Below are 17,726 nucleotides of genomic sequence, written 5' to 3'. Positions count from 1 at the left end.
GGTATACGTGAAGTCTACGCCGGCCTTTCAACTTACCTAGTGCAATGACAGAGTAGTTAAGCTTATGAGACGTTTCCCTAACATTCATTAGATTTTTTTCGAGTCTATTTTTAATCGAAAGCGCCGCTGCTGACCGGTCCTACTTCAGATCTTAGGTTGTTACTCGTTGCTGACAGATACACGGTCAACACGGAAAAGACCCTATGAGCCTCTTGTCTTATTTTCGTCCAGTTATATCCCCTGTCTGTTTTTTTCGGCTGAAAATCAGAGTGACGATCTACGAGAACTTGCCAATGTTACGCGACAACGCAGTCAATATCAGAGAGATAGAAAGATATGTGTGTGTGTATTCGAGAGAGAGAGAGAGAGAGAGAGAGAGAGGGAGAGGGAGAGGGAGAGAGAGATGAAAAGAGACTTTGTTCTATCCTGGTGGGAGCCGACCGTCCGAAGCGACGCTTATCTAAGACAATACTGCACGTACAACTAAAAACAGTTATAGACTAACTATATATAGACATGTTCCAGCTATACGTATATAAAATTACTTCTTTTGCTACAACTGGTGGCCAGAAATCCGACAACCTTCTGTCATGAGCGCTATAACAGAACGCAATACGTACCTAAAAAGACACGACCAAGTAGCGCGTATTTTTGTTTGATCGGTATCTAACTCTGCCAAAGAAAGCAAACCGCCAGCTTTCAAACATTATAAATCACACAAATCTTTCGATAATTGTAGTTATCTTTGTCTAGCTTAAGCAAAAACCCACTATCCGGTCACCTTCGGTTATGTAACCTGTTTTACTTTTTGCTACTCGAGTTAACCTTATAGCAAGGATAGCTTTGGCAAGCCAAGACATACGATTTCGACACGCCTTAAGCTAGGCTAAAATGAGAGACGTCTAGTAAGTTAGCCTCTAAAACCGCAGCTGCTATTTCTACTGTTCATAGTTTCTTTTCTGTGTTTCAGCTACACGACCTTCCTTCTATCCACCGTAAGCTAGACCATGAATTTCTCGCTAGAACATCACTGCATCGCGTTTTAGCACCAAAAAAACTAATGAAGTAAAAAAACATAGACTTAGAAAAGGCGACAGTAGCGCAAGCGAAACGAACGCTTTCGTCCAGCTCAGAGATCTTTCAACAAAACGATTAGCATTTACAGCATTGGCAGGAAATAGATAGATTGTGGGTTGGCCAGAAGCGGCATGGCTAAATTCTTAAGAGGATAGCTATTATTACTGAAAGTAACATAGCCATGTGCCTGAATAAATGGCTTGCTAACTTAAAGATTTCGAGTTAGACAAACTTAAACTCAATCAACAGTCACACGCCAAAGATTGTACATGTACGTTGTTTGTCGGAAAAAAAAAACATTTATCCCAGGTACATTTCAATATATATAGCTTCTGCATTCTTCTATCAAGCGTTTTATGGAATTAGATCCAGGCACTATAAATATGTATAAATGCAAATCAATTAAATCATTTTAATTATTACCACTTGTATAAAGAACGCCAACGTGTTCTGACAATGCGCTGTAAATCCACGGTTCAGCTCGTGTGGCCAGGTAGAATGCCCAGGTGGATATTCGATGAATATGTATCTACAAATGTATGGATATTTAGTTTGCGCCCTAGGACGTTTAGCGGCGCGTTATGTTAAAATAAATTTCGAACACACTGAAAAAGCTCTGGTAGATAAAATTTATGTTGAATCAATGTATATATATATATATATATCAGTGTACTAATTCTTCGTAGCCCGTTCTTTAAATTGAACGGCACCAAAAATTTATCACATACGTGTGCTAGGAATTGTTCTAGTATTTTGTCTATACATTAATATATTTATAATATTAATATATTTTTAGATTATTGCTGCTTAATTCTAAATACCTTTTGGGTTCAAATTTGAGTATATAATAAATACTGCGAAATCACATGAGACACAAATTATGGCTAAAAATCGTTTTATTTATATAGCAAATACAGTAGTAGTAGTGTATATATATATATATATACATATATAGCTACAGTACCGGGCACCGACGGACTTGAGGTTAGACAAACCAAAAGCAGAACATTAGCATCTTCAAAACGAACGGAATAAATAACGCATGGATACGATAAAGGAATAAGCATAAATATATTTGATTGCCTGTGACGCCTGACACACACTACACTCCCATCTCTACCTACTTCCTCCCTCCCTCCCTCCTTCCTAGCCTGCTCTCCGTTACGGTCATAAGGACGAAGACCTATATTACGGTTCGTCATTGCTTGTCTTCTCCGCTCGCCATTTGGCCCGTGGTAGCGATTTATCTATCTTTATCTATCCAAGAAGGGATCATGGATTGAGTACAAAATTTGCTAGGGTTCTTTTTGATGCTAGCAGTTGGGACATAGCACGGTGATGTGCCGCGCGTCATCGAAACGAAAAGATGGATTCAGTCTCTAACTAGCATTTGGCAGACAGAAGCATATTGGAACGTTTCTATATTTAATGGGTTGGGTCAGACTTCGATCAATGTTTAGGCTTGGTCTGGTTTGATTCAGCAGTGATCTTAGCGGACTGCAGATGTCAGACGGAGAATGGCTAAATCGAGCGTGAGTGGTGCACTCAAGGATCACAGTCATCATTCTCGATATGGGAGCCCCTAGCGTCGCTTGGCTTCGGATCGCAGAGCATAAACGCTGTACAATGGGAAGCAGGAAAAGCGATAAAAACAAGACGAAGGTGCTGGCGGGAGCGATCCGATGTTGGCATTGAGATGCACCAAATTGCAACGCAATAGAAAGGCGCGGATGGGGCGCCTCGATGATTTAAAGAGAGTGATGTGATTTTTCGAAATCACACAGACATACACACAAACATAGACACATACATACATATACACATATCGTAAACAAAAACAAGATATACTCAAAGAAAGCACGTTTCAGAGCAATATGGTACGCACTCTGTACAGTGGATACGATATCGTCAAGATGATTATATATTGAGAAATGGTATTATACCCCAGATAGACCTAAGCCAGCTAACGGTACGTATTAGATTTATAAGAAGAAAAGCTGTACACATACATACATATGCCGACGGAACTTCTAGCAATAAAAAGCAATAACAATTACTTCATGTATATAATAAATAACGTTCTGCAAATTTCTATTCTAGAAATAAGTATACATGTAGAGTGATTACATAACACTTATCAATATACTGAGCCATTTTCTCTCGTGGGCAAATCATTCTATGTGTGATGGCTGTGCTAACGATGAGTTGCAGTGCATATTCCTTCAAATTGAACTCTTCAATCAGTGGCTAAATCGGCCTCTACTGCTTATGGTTTCGTAATCACAAACTTATTGTTTTTCCTTATTTTAAGCCCACTTTTTTGCTTTTTATTTACCCACTTTTTTGCTAACATTAATTTTATTTCAAAATCTGATTTTAGTCTCCCCATCCCGCGTCCAAGCTACTTAAGGCTATGCTGTAATTTCACGCTATTAAGCTTAATTATTTAATAGCAACTTAATTTAACAGTATTCTGAGTTAAGCAAGATAATGTCTGAAAATTCCTACAAAACTCCATATTCGCGACAATAGAAGCGAAGAGTTTAAGAGAAGGACAATAGGCCTTGGTTTTTGAACAGTCAACTGGATGTGCAAAAACTCCATTGTTATTGAGAAACTGGTTTGCTTACGACTGCAATTTTGATTACTTGAATTCTCTAGGGAAACCATATTCCGTACCTATCAGATGACTCGAACACAGTTCGACCAGCCGCGACTTCTGCTTTAAGGCATGTATATATAGGGCAGAACTTTTTGGTTGGGCAAACAGAAGGTTTTGGTTTAGATAAATGTAATACATATTTGATTAGTACTTGCCTATTTTTTTGTAATGCACGCGGGCTGTTCTATCACCCAATAGATGCCAATTCATTTTGTGACTTAGCTTTTGGTGAGTGAACTTATCAGCCCATAGCAACCTTGTATTTATGAAAGAACATAGGCTTACAATAAGGAAAAACGGCAAGTTTACGATTGAAATGTATATACATTTGTCCAATATATTATTACGGTGTTTATATCGTTCCGCTTTAGGTTTCGCCGTTCGTACGAATATATGTGACTTCGTGCCAAGTATCGAGACCAAATTTCGCTAGCCACTCGATATCCATATTAACCAGCTGAATCTAAATATATTTGCTTGTTTTATGCCGACAGCTGTTCTTTCGGGTACTGCACCACTTGCACTATCGCCTGGTTGGTCCCTTTAACCGCATCCATATCAGAAATGTTTTCGACCAACGAAGGTAGTTTAAAATTGTGTTTCTATTGTTGTTTTCAAAAAACGTTTTGTTGAATATCTATCGGTCTTTAAAGAAGAGTAAATATTTGATTTAATCGAAAGCGGTCAACAAGCGGTAATACTGTATTTTGCGAAATTTACAATATAACTAGCCTTATTATCTCATCATAGAGAAAACTAAAGTACATCATTCTAGGTTTATTGGTGCAAAGGCGTCCAACTCATATGCTTACAACATAAACAGTACTAATAAGGCGAAATTTCCTAAAGTTGGCCTAATGGCTAGATTCTAGCTAAGACGGGCTTAAACTGTTTTGTTGTTTGTGCACCCTATATATGACCCTTACTTATTTTAAACCACAACATAGGACATTCATACGTACTGTACGTCCAGAACAAACAGTCGTTAGTATTTTTTGTAATTAGCATTAGAAGTGGTCCTACCTTTGCGACAATACGATGAACTCTCTTCGTTTTCAACAGTTATTAATTTACGGATTAATGTAATTGATTGAAACAATTCGTGTTCATAGGAATTTTTTTTCTGAATTTTCCAGTTGTAAAGGCTTGTTATTTATGTATAGGTTTTTAATCATCAGCTTTTTTTGGCCGAGCCCAGCCAACCCAGAAAAAATCATCAGTATTTTTTACGTCGCCCTCAAAAGTGCCCGGACTGCTATGTGTTGTATACGGAATAGAGCGTCGAAAGTTTTATCGAAACCGTATCTAGACAATAGATATTTTAATGAAATGTTTTGCATGTGCTAAAAGTGTCGTTTCTGACGGTGATCGTATAACGGTGATCGTATAACGGTGACGGTGATAACCGACATCCATCGCGACTACAATTTGAGATCTGAGCCAGTTACTAGTTCTTTGCGAAACGTTCGTTTTTCGATGTGCAAATAATTTCCTAACAGGTATAAATTCGATTATATCATATATAATATAATAAAAATAATATCGCTTAAATACGTTTTGTACAAAGATTTTAGTAAAATTAAATTTTTAGCTAAAAGCAGGCTAGTTCTCCCTGAAGGTAAAAGTACTCAAAACGAGCAAATTTAAGTAAGAGGTGCAAAAGTAAAAAAACCCAACCACTGAACCTTGTTCAGGTGGCCCAATAAGTATTTCTAATTTCCGTATCAAAAATCAGCGTTTATCAAAGATGGGCTTTTTCAGCCGTTTTGATAAATTTCCAAGCGTAAGTCTAAACCCTATTGAGACTGTTTGTTTTGTCTAATGACAGTTTTCCTCGAATTTTTCGGAAAACGCGTGAAAGCTCGCGGTAATGCAGACTGTCAATTTCCGGCAAGAAAGGAAGTGCTTAGTCTTAGGTGGCGGTCTGTCCACCGCGGAAAGAGAGGCTAATGGCTAATCTTCGCTGAAATTTAACAAATGGCGCACTATTGTTGGCCATAAAATATCTGTTGTTTTGTTCTAAAAAAGAACTCGTTATATATATAGATATCTTTGTGCTGACTTGCAAAGGAGTAAATAAGGGAAGCCTCAACCATATTGTGTGGGACAAACTGTCATTATCGTCTAAGGCACTCCCAGGACAACTCAGACCTGCTGATCATATAAAGTACCAAGATGTACTTGGGGCAGTCAGCAGGACTTAGTGCAAGTTGCCTTGGGCTCGTGCAGGGCATCCCCGATCGCGTCAAGAGTACCACACAACAAATACCACCGGACAAACGCACGAAAGGGTCACGGAAGGGTCGAGAGAGAGCAAAAGAAGTTTGAGAATTCGGCCGCAGGGTAAGGACAAGCGGCCGGATGAGCACATCTGAGTTAAAACAGAGCGGATATTATGACATTTACGTCACTTTTTTGACAATTGATTTATGACAATCACGTCGGCTATATTAGATCAGAGCGAGTGGTTGTGAAGTATCTGTCTTGGCTAATCAACGAAACAGCTAGGCCAGCCCGCCTCAATATATATTTATATATTATCAAACTTTACTTGTTTCAGGGAATATGAAATAGGGTAGCCTGTGTAAAGCGGTCTCTGAATTATTCCGGAGGAACAAATAGAACAACAATACATCGACTGGAAAATATGTGCTTGCATATAGATCATGGGGCTCGTAATTTCAGCTGCCGTTATTTTTCAAGCACTTACTGTTTCCCTTTCAGTCTATTCCTGTTATAGCCGTCAAAGAACCACAAATAAATATGACTTTAATGGGAAACTCTAATAAACAGATTTTGTATCGTACGCGTATCTTGGGACTATTCAAATTAACCAATTGTAAATACATACTTGGAAATATAATCGATTTTTACAAAATATAAGTTCCACGAATTAAAACAAATTCACAGGAAATTTACGCGCATCTTGAAGGAAAGCATCGACCAGGCTTGAAATTCAATTATGGAATCGGTCTATAAATGGTGTACTTCATTAATATATTCTCGGTTCAAGTGTGTTCAATAGCTTTCGTCGTGAAACAAGTTTATCGGACTGTGAAAAATGAAAAATCCATAGTATATATTTCTATTCTGTTCATTATCACTTTGACTAACTGCTAGCTTCCATTTAATGGTGTACTTTATAGAAGTAAAAGCACTAACGCTATTCATGCGCGAACAACTTCCTATACGCGTACTGACATATACTGTAGAATGCTGTCTGAAACTTCCTTGAGAGTATCTCCGAAGTGCCGAGGAGCTCTGCGCATAAAATTCTCGTCTCTTGCCTCTTTCGTGTATCCTTACTAGGAGTAATACATAACAGCCCCTGTTCTAGTGGACAGTACCGCTGTCGACCTCAAGGTTTTCGAGCTGCTTTTTCATCCCAGTATCTCAAACTTTAGCAGTGCACTATAGCATAGTTCTGTTCTAACTCTCCCCCGGCTCCCCCCCGGCGACGCCCTTTTTTTATATTTCTGTAATTTATTGTTGGCGCTTTTCGCAATGCGTACGATATGTTTGCGCTATCTTGCCGCAGTGACGCTTTTGGACCTCTACCTACCAACTTCTACGTAAGAGTGTGGTAGCGCGTGTGTATATGAGTCGACGTTCGGGCGCCGCTGCTGCGTCGTCATCGTGGCCATCGTAACGGTTCTGACCTAAGTAGGGCGTGTCCTGCCCAGTTGCCATGGGATGAGAGTCTTCTCATCTGGCCTTGCCCATAATTTCTACTTAGTCCCATGCCCTGCACTCACTTTAGGCTATACGATCACTTTGGAGAGCCCTTGAGCAGGTCTGCTTTATCAGAAAACCCGGGCATCATGTACTTCCTCTGTACAATATATACAACAGAGGCAGCAATGTATATACAACAGAGAATGTGACTTTGGTTTTGCGCAGAAAATGGTATTCGACGCTGTTTTACTAATATGTGATGTTTATTGTATAAATTTTCAGTTTTAAATAGAAATTTATTTTTCTTCTCTTACGTATAACGATAATTTAATGGATTCAGGGGAAAAAATGAAATCAGTTATGTCAAGCGATTGCATTAGGGCAAAATATGAGCTTTTGAAAACTTAACCCGGCATTTGAAGTAAACTGATCCGGGTGTGTAGAGATTCAGGTTTATGAACTCTCTACGGATTAGGACTTTCGAGTGAGTACATTCAACATTTTTAGCCTTTTTTGTCCTTAAAACTTCTGCACCATAGCCTAACCTCATTTGAGAGAAATTTTTACAACTTTGAAAAATTTTACCTCTGCATCTGTTTAGTTAACAGCATTGACTATAACTTTTGTGAATCTTAATTTAGTACGCTTAATGTTTTTCTTCGCCTCTCTGATACGCGAAAATTAAGCAGGAAGTACTGGAGTGAGTCTAACTGGAAATGATTTAAAATCTCGAGCATAGATAGTGTATACTTCATCGTACCCTTCCCACCCAGCCATCATCCTTTACCGTCGGCTGGATGTCGTAAAGTAAAGTTCGACCTCGTCAATGCCTAGTCCATGGATGGCCCTTTACAAATAGCTGAATACGTGTATGCTGCTAGCCTTAGCAAAAACAATATCTTCCTTTATTATTCTTTGAAAACTCCGAATTTTCTGTTCTTCATACAGTTTATTGATACGATTCAATCCTATAAATCTAAAACTGAAGTGAGGCTTTCTTAGGCAATATTATGTAAACGACTCGTGTATCTTCAGAAGATCAAACAGATCAACGAGGCTGTATGTTGTGATTTGTTCTAACAGTAGCGTTGCTCGTTTGCCTGCCTGTTTTCGGCCGCGTAGTACTACGAAAAGCTAGCGGGAGGCAATCATTTGGTCGGTCATGAAGAGATAGAGAACGCAACAAGGTTTCCCCTTTCGCCCACCGCCCACTTTCTGCGTGTACGCCCACATAGCCACTCACCGAATGACGACGTCCCAACCTTCGTCTATGGGCCGCCATTTGCTTTCGCCTCTGTCCTTGTTTCAGGCTTTCCCGCTATCGCTAGCGAAGCTGCTGACGACGCTGACACTGTTCCAGGTTTCATTGCGGGTCACTCTGAGTTTGAGCAAGTCCGAATTGCCGTTCGAGTCGACAACTCGAAGAACAACGGACACTTTACAACGTTTTTATTTGCATTCGGGCGCCAACCAGTCGCAAGTTATCCCCACCGCCTGCAAGCAAAGGCCCGCTGGAGAAGTTCTAGAAACAATCAGGCTATTAGGGAGGAGTTGAGTAATCGGCTTCTGCCTCGTATAATACCGCTAGCAGCAGCTCCCGTTGCAGAAGCGCAGACGACATACCAATAAATTAAAATCGTAAAATAACAACGCAGCTCGAAGTAGACGCAGTCGATTTTGGTGGATGAATCCAATGGATCTGAAGAGGCAACCTAATCATTGCGATCGTTTCGAAATGAGCGATCTAAGAAAGGAAGGAGGCGGGCAGGGTGGGGAGTGAGGTAGTTATTTATTCCACTGTACCTCGAAGTGGACTGGTTTTCATAGCAGTAGAGAGTAGTTTTTATTTCAGATTTGGATTTAAGCAGTATTATTTTGTATAGCCGCATATTTTGTCTACATTGATCTGCTGTAATAACAAGGTCCACAGTGCTTTTTTTTACATTTCGTTCCGTTTTTATTACTTGTCTTATTACTCACAACGCAGGCGGTAGCATTAATGTTGTGCAATTGTTGGAACGTTTGTCGGAGTGAACCGGCATAAAGTCCTGCACTCGCCCTCGTCTTCTAATTCTCTTTCTATATATACATGTATATGTGTGTGTATGTTGTGGCATGCAAGTGGAAGGTGCGTCCGTGGAACGTGTGTATCAAGTGGAAGGCTGTCACTTGGAATTGCAACGTAGCTTGCACGTTGCACGGGACACTTGTTTGCCTCTCTTGAATGGTAACCATGACGGTGACTGTAGGTTCTACTTCCACTTCTGTCTGTGAAGACAAACGAAGTACTTGTCATAGTTGAACCAAGCAAAACATTGTCTCCCGGCCGTATATTAATGCTTAATATGCTCAGTGGTCGATATACTGAGAAGTCAAAATAGTCTGTGTCCTGGATTGACTACAGTAAACGGCTAGTGTTATCTGTTTCCTCTTACCTTTGAACAGGCTGCCGTCTGGGTTTGTTTTAGGGGCAATACGGATATACTAGAGTCAGCGTGAATAGGCGGGCTTTTCGCGAATAGCTAGTGAACACCAGCCACCATAGTACCTCTACATATGGGGGCATCTCCTCCACGGCTGTCTGTCTCTTTTTGCCCGTTATCGTCATCATCGTCGCCGTCGCCGTCGTCGTCGTGGCCGTGGCCGTCGCCGTCGTCATTCTGCCCCTGGAAACGCTGAGGTAGCCATGCGAGGCAGCACGTTCGTCGTTCAAGTAAGCACCAATAGAATTGCTTCGCGACAAGGGCATCATGAAAACCAGATGGATTTGACAGCCGGTTTGCCCCAGTCCCAGTTGGCTACCCACTTCACTGAAGGCGAATGGCAAGGCAGCTGAATTGCTGACTAGTGGCGGCGGTGATGGTGCTGCTAGGTAGTTAGAACGACAAGTAGACACTCCTGATTCTGTCTGAGTAAACTGGGCAAAGGCTCCGTAGGGCCGTTTTGGCTTGGAGCACACGTGGGCGCTATCTGATACCTGATCTGAGCAATCGGCTGTGCTGCCAGGTGAACGTCAATAGGTGATGCCAATGTATGACAAACTGATCATGTTTTTTGACGGCAGAGTGTATGTATGTATGTACCGTTTCGCATTACATATACTATGTAACAGATAAACTGGATTTTGGCTACTCGAGAAACCATTAAGAAGTCAGTTAGAAATACTGATTAGCAGTGATCTGTGTGCTATTTGATAGCGAGATAGAGATGCAGTAGGCCACTTGTCTTGAGACGCTCCGTGCACAATTTCGAAATTATTAAGTGGACTTTAATGGGGGGTAGGTACAACTCGGACCTTTTGATCGCCATGAAGAGTAACAGCGCTCACAAAGTATGTAACTATCGCAAAAGGTTGGCTTGTATCAACAATTGCTCAATTTTGATTAAATCGTGCATTGAGATAATGTTAGACTTTGTTAAATATAGGATGGCTTTTAGTAAACTTCAATTAGTAATTAAGCATCGTTCCAATTCGTGTTGTTCAGTAAACCATTAATCCCCAAAATAAATAATAAATAAATAAATAATAAAAAAAAAAATAAAAAAGATTCTGTGCTTATCAGGAACGAAGATGAAGCGAGCTTCTGATAGCCCCTTAGAAGGAAAATGAAGTACGTTCATGGAATTAACAAAGCACAAAAACGCTCTGCTGCCGTTAGCTAATTTACGTTTGAGTCAATTCTAGATGCCGAGAAAGCGGCTCCGACAACGCGATTGGGGCGAAGGGGGCGAAAAACGAAGGGGCGAAATTTTGAAAAAGAAACATAGAAAAGACTCCTTCCAGAGTTTTTTTCGAGAGCATACCTGGCTATGCACTAGAACCAATGGAGGTCGATCGACTCTTACTTCAGGTCAACAGGCCGAAAAACAATATTTGGACTTCTATTTCTATTATCGATCTTTTCTTAATATGAACTGTAATAGGCGCCGTGCAGCATCAAGGCCTAATAGGTTTTAACTAGTGAAATCAAATGCGTAGAATCAGCTCTTAAATTAATTAACAGGTAAATGTGTAGATAATTTTTAGCTAAATCTTTACGAGTTACTGTATTCAATAATGTATCTAGCCTAATACTAATTTCAAAATAAAAATGCACTTGTTTGAAGTAAATTGGTATTATTAATATGGGACTTATCTATATATCAATAATCTATACAAGGCGGCCAATGTTGTGCTATACGAGACCCCATTTCTGAGATTGGCGTGAAATAGCATCGATTTCTAAATTTACTTTCATTTTAAACAAATCTAGCTTATCTGTGTGCAGAATATGAAATCCTTTCAACTAATACCAGATCTAGATCATTATAAAATCGAGTTTAAGCTCCGCTTAGCTTTATTTAGATTTTTTAGATAAAACTTTAGATTTAGATTAAAAAAAAAAAAACGTTCGGAATACACCTATATCGACAAAGTTTAGACTAACTAACCTTTCCTAGGAAGGAGTCTTCAGCTGAAACATTTCATTCTGCCGCTGTCTGTATTGTGTTCGAAGGCCAGACGCGCTTCGCTTACCGTACGCCCCTTGAAACTCGACAGGGTACCGCACTTTGTCGATATACGTTCTATCGGCCACACTGTGAATTGAAAACCGTTACAGGGAAGTAGGAGAAGCTGGCAGTTGTAGTTTAGATACGGGAGTACTTTTGCAGCTTGCAAAAAGATATAGCTTGAATAGACGGATTTCACACAAGTCCTGCACACCTAGCAGGGCAGTAACTTTTTTAAGTGTGATTTAGTTGTTTCTTTCATTTCGCAGATGTTCTCGTAAAATCAATCGCATCACGGTTCGAGCCTGAAAGGTTCAATATAATATTCGTTTATAACTCAGAAACATCCAGTTCGGCAAACTGTACATTTTCACCATGAATGAAGGAATCTAATTATATCTATTATTGGTGATTTCAGAAAAAATCCTCCGTCCAAATATAAGCATAATTACGATTTACATAAGGCGTCTGGCCTTTTAGCCTGGCTCAAGGCTAGTTTAGCTATATAAAAATCACATTGTTTACCAACATATAGTTTGGATATATTAGGTATCAAATCATGTTCAAAATAGGCCTCTTTTTTTTTTTTTCCACAAAGTTACCTGTCTACCTCTGTTAAACATATGTTGCCACATAAACACACAAGATCGTTACATTTAGAATCTGATATTAGTAGGTTGTGGATATATCGCTCTGTTAAATTCTCTTAAGTATCTTAAACGTGACCTTTCTTTTTCAGGTTAGTTTTCTAATGGCATGCCAAGCACTCGAATGTGGGGGTGTAGAATGAACGCGTTCAGACAAAAGATCGGTGCTTCTAAGTTGATGACTCCCTTGGCATGTGTGGGCATTCCCTATTCTTAATTTCGAGGCTCGTTTCGGAAGCTGGAACATCAGTGGGAGCAAACAACGAAGGAACTAACATTTTTATACGTGCACGTCGGCATTTGCATCACTGGCGCCATCGGAGTGAGCATGCAATCTCGAATCTTCTCGTTCGGATCTTTGACGCTGTTTTGTGACGACTCGTAAACAGAGAGAAGAGTGCGCCTGTCATCTTTGCATGCCACCCTATATAACTAAGCCACAGTCACCTTTGGTCTGTCTCCTCATTCAATCTGACATATCATGTTTACTGAACGACTAGCACTGTCAGTTCGTACCGAACATTTCACCCTATTTCACTCCAATACGTTTTATATAACGTGTTATTAGTTGAAACGTTTTACTATCGGATTGATATAGATAGATATACGCGAGCAGGAAGCCTAGTGGAGAGGGAATATCTTTACACTGACTACTACCAAACTATTATTTGTAGCAGATTCAAAATTATGAGTACGTAGTTATTCAGTACTATTTTAATTATTATTCATTACGTAGCAAAGGAAGCACTCACAAAAGTATTCCTGAATTCAACGCTGAGTAATAATGTGACCCCGGCAGAGACTTGTGCGAATAAATGGACCTTTAATGAACTTACACATCTGACCATCAGCCTTCACAGCTATACTTGGATGTACTGTTTTAAATTTTAAAAAATTAAATATCGATATCATTAATGCTAAGGGTGATAAGATTTTGCAGTATAATAATAACATGCCGCATCACCTTATTTCAGTAGGGTTTGAGAGCCATGCATATTTCCGGCACCACGATCTTGACTAAGTCACGCTCCCCCTGTTAAAATAAGACCACGGAAGATGCCGTTGAGTATCTGCGAATTACGCAATTGCTTCAGGTCCCGTTGTTTCCGGGCAAGCCTCTTTCCCTACCTGCTGCCATGCGTAGGCATAGCCTCCCATGGGAAGCCTCCCATAGATACGTTTTTCGTTAGGTAACTTGAAACAGTAACTGTGAGAAATCCGCCAGCTCGCGACTCGGTTAAAGGCACATCTGGTCGATTCCCAAGAGGGTGCTTATCTCTATTGTGAACGTGTAGCGAAAATGAACAACGAAGTCAAAAATGTTGGTTGCACTGGCGGAATGCTACAAGAGGCCCCCAACAAGAGGGCCCGGTGGCCCTATTATTACGTCCTGTTCTCAACGCTCCGAGTAAACTAAAGCACCTTTATGCTTGTCTATAATCGATAATTGGTAATCGTCGTGTGATGCGCATTGTTGGCCTTTTCTCTGACCATAGCAAAGCCGGGACGTTTTCGGCCTTAGTCCAAGTAGCCGATAGATTAAAGCAGTTGCGTTGAAAGGTCGTTGTCTGGTAAGGTGAACGCTATGAGCCGTACGGACAACGAAACTTGCATAGAGGAATTGAGAAAACACGACGCGTCCGCAAACGTAGAATACTATCTTATAGCAACCAACTGTGTCTCAGATTTACTTAGCGAAATTTGCTGACAGAAAATATACTGTTCTGTGGATGGTGATTTAAAGGTAACATACAAAGTGGACCTTTTTTCAAGAATGACTTCAACGACCAGCTGATTGCATGCGTCTGCTTACAGCAACTACCGTTCAAGCGTATTTTGTTCATGGCTTTACAATTAAGCGTTGTGCCACATTTCACAGCCTAATAGAATGCTAACGGCCACAAAAATGGAAATTGTTTAATGCATGGTGATCGTTAAGGTTGAAATAACGTGCTGAACCTGCAACATCCATCAAGCAACTTATGCAAATCCGGTGGCGTTAAAAAAACTGGGTTCGGACATTGTGATGTAGTGACTGTTTCGACGAACAGTCGCTACGGAAGCCATTGCTGTCAAAAAAACACATCTAATGTTATGAAGCAATTCCTAACGGCTTTACGGAACGTAAGACGTTCATTTCAAAAACATTTAAAAAGTGGTAGTGAAAAGCAGCTATGCCCTGTACCATAAAAATGTACCATATTTCTCATCGAATAATAGCAGCTAAAAGCTATCTAAGTACGTACTATAGACTATCTGCTTAATTCCAGAAGTGTGTGATCTGTTTCCATATAATTACGTACATGCAGAGATTTTTTAACGTCTAAAGTAGCCGATAGGTGATTATATGCCCAGAAACTCCGTTTTTAGAATTACTTATCTCGGAAGATTCAAGAAAAACAGATCAACGTACTGACTTCTTGTTCTCCAAAAAAGATGCACAAATTGGCTTGAAGAGCAGAAAAGTAGGTGAACATTACATACGATTATTATGGTTTGCAATGGACCTGTTCAATACACTTAACGTAAAAAAGACATTTTGTCCTTAAACAATCGGAGCTTTCAATTATCGAGGCATTTTATGTATAACATAGTGGGACCATCTAACCCCATTGCTAATTAACAAAGAGCTTACGTATACGTAAGGTTTTCTATATTATGCTATGATAAAATAGCGATATGAATTGTTGTTTTATGCGTATGTTCTTAAATGCCGACCTTGATTTTTATAGTTTTTTTTTAAATGTTTATGAAAAACACTTGTTTTTAGATGCTTTCCAAATGAATAACATGAAACTTTAAAGTTGTGACAAGACGTCCCAGCGTTATGTAAAAACCTGGGTCGTTAGCTTTCCGCTGCCATCATAAAGGCTGCGGAAGAGCTGACGTCTTTGACATAATGCTAAAACGTAATTTATTTTTGTACATCATTAAACATCCATTAATCATACGTTCGGTAAAGGGAAACTCTGTATGGCTGTATTTTTATTTTTTTGTACACTCAGAATTTCATATTTGTGAACTTAATAGGCTACGTGTAATATTTTGTATGTTGGCTTTTTTTCCGTGCCTCTATGTTTATAACTTATTTCCATAGGGGCTTGTAACAGTGGTTCTACATGCTAACTGAAGATTCATTAACATTTCTAATATGGTGGTTTCTGCTTGTAGTTGAGCCCCGTAAGGTTTCTTAAGACCAGCTAAAAGAGAGACCTATTGCGACGGCAGTTCATGGTATATTAGAACATTAGTTAAGTTAATAACATCCGGTTAGGTGCAGCCATTAACGTCTGCAGTTTCGACAAAGGCAGAACTGTGAACAAAAAGAGCCTCGTACAGAGGGATCATAAACTTACTCTACAACAAGATAAATCAAACAGTTCAGAAATGTTTCTTTCCGACAGCGTAAAATTTGAATACTCTGATCACATATATTAACTGATCTCTGAAACGTTTAGTCACAGATTATTAACACTTTATTTTTAAAGCTATCTAGGACGTGTATACTGATAGATAAAGAATATTTTAGACGGCTTTACTGTCAACTAGAGCAACCTACGTAGCCATTGGCCAAAATACAGAGCATTAGTCTCATAGAATGGTTATGGGTCCCTTCACAAAGTGTAAGAGCTAACTAAAAACATCTTTGGAGCCCGGCGCTCCTATTGGAGCGTCTCTAAATATTTTTTGCGGAGAATCAGTTGTGTACATTCGGAAAAAGAGCACATATGTAATGAGGCTTTACGCATATTTTAACTAATTATGGTATTCTAGAATTATTTTGCATGCTCATTTCGTTTAAATCACTTAGTACGTACGTACGTACCATATCACGTGACTCTTTTGCTTAAAGTAGCTGGCCACCTTTTTACCTGTCCACAGCTTGCTCGTTATTTCTCGGTAAGCTTTTTAAAACGAACTCCCTGAGAGTAAGTTCGTCCACTCAACAGAGTGGACTAGCGCTAATCACAGTTGCCATCAACGATGCATCAATATGTCCACTTGCAAAGGTGTCGCTTGATGTCCAAATTTAGTCGACGTCCCGAAAAACAGCGACCTTTTATAGAAAAGCCGAACCAACTGATTGCCGCACTTATAGCTGTGCGCATGATTCAGCGGGTAGCAGTCGTTGCCCGCTAGCGGTCCTCATTTAGGCCTGCTTGAAACTAAGGTGGTCTACTTGCTACGCATTAACTTGACAGAGGTTTTTTTAGGACAAACTCTGTGATGAACTCGTCGTCGGGCGAGCCCGCCATCGCAGCCTCGTTAACACTTTTATCAGGTCAGCTGAGGTTGTGGTAGGCGCAGGATCGTATTCTGCCCGTTGCGTTAACAGATACAGCTACTGTCGGCAACCTACTAAAAACAGTATCTTTGTGGATGCGTCTTTGGGAACCGATTAGGAATGGTGAACGGCAGCGTATTGTAAATCGCCGAAACAGAGCCTAGGATTTGCTCATGAATAGGGTATGGTAGGCAGAAAAAACTGCTGTGTAGCTTTCACAAGTTCAGAGTCACAGTTTAACTTCTACTGCGTCTAAATGTGCCAGTTGCTTTTGATGACACCCAGTCGGTTTTTTGGGTTTGCATCAAGAACAGTTATCCCCAACATCTAAACCTGTTTACCCATTTTTTATAATAATATTTTTCTGTACTTTTATGGCAATGGCTGGCGTATAACGTAATAACAGCGTTTTCAGTCTTGTTTTGGTTACTCCACATTAGATTGGCCCCACTGCCTCCAACGCCCTTCATTTCTCTGCTCGGGCGAAGGATGAGCAAAGGAGGCTGTATCCAACGGCTTCCCTGAAAAGATAATGGCCCATTCTATTCGGCTAGATGCTAGAATACAGGACTCGTGTTTGGAAAATACTTGTAAAATGAGCCAATTTCTGCCATTGTCTCTGAGCAACCTTCGGCTAGGGTAACCATAAATATGGAATGACGATATGCTGGAGTCATATCTATTTCCTGCGAGCCGGAAAACTTAATTTTAATTCATAGTAATTTCAAATTGTTATGTTAATCATGTAGATTTCGTTGAGCGAACCTTATTCCTCGCATATGAATTATAGCTGCGCTGGCAAGATTGCATGAAAATTCAGCAGCATATGTTGAATAGACAAACAAACGACGAAGACAGCCGTCATCAAAATGAATGACCTGTCAATAAA

The 17,726-nt window shown here is 39.9% G+C and overlaps 1 long non-coding RNA gene across 1 annotated transcript; it reads right to left on the bottom strand.

The window, feature by feature from the left end:
• Positions 1-9,383: 9,383 nt before the first annotated feature.
• Positions 9,384-12,260, bottom strand: LOC147753988 (uncharacterized). The gene is made up of 3 exons (XR_015310929.1): positions 11,846-12,260; positions 9,850-10,282; positions 9,384-9,682 (listed from the first exon to the last, which is right to left on the bottom strand). It is a non-coding gene; the product is annotated as an uncharacterized LOC147753988 (long non-coding RNA).
• Positions 12,261-17,726: the final 5,466 nt, after the last annotated feature.

Source organism: Varroa jacobsoni, unplaced genomic scaffold (genome assembly GCF_002532875.2).
Source record: "Varroa jacobsoni isolate VJ856 unplaced genomic scaffold, vjacob_1.0 scaffold_40, whole genome shotgun sequence".
Lineage (NCBI taxonomy): Eukaryota > Metazoa > Arthropoda > Arachnida > Mesostigmata > Varroidae > Varroa > Varroa jacobsoni.
Note: the sequence above shows the minus strand (reverse complement) of the source record. Positions and strands in the feature narration are given on the sequence as shown.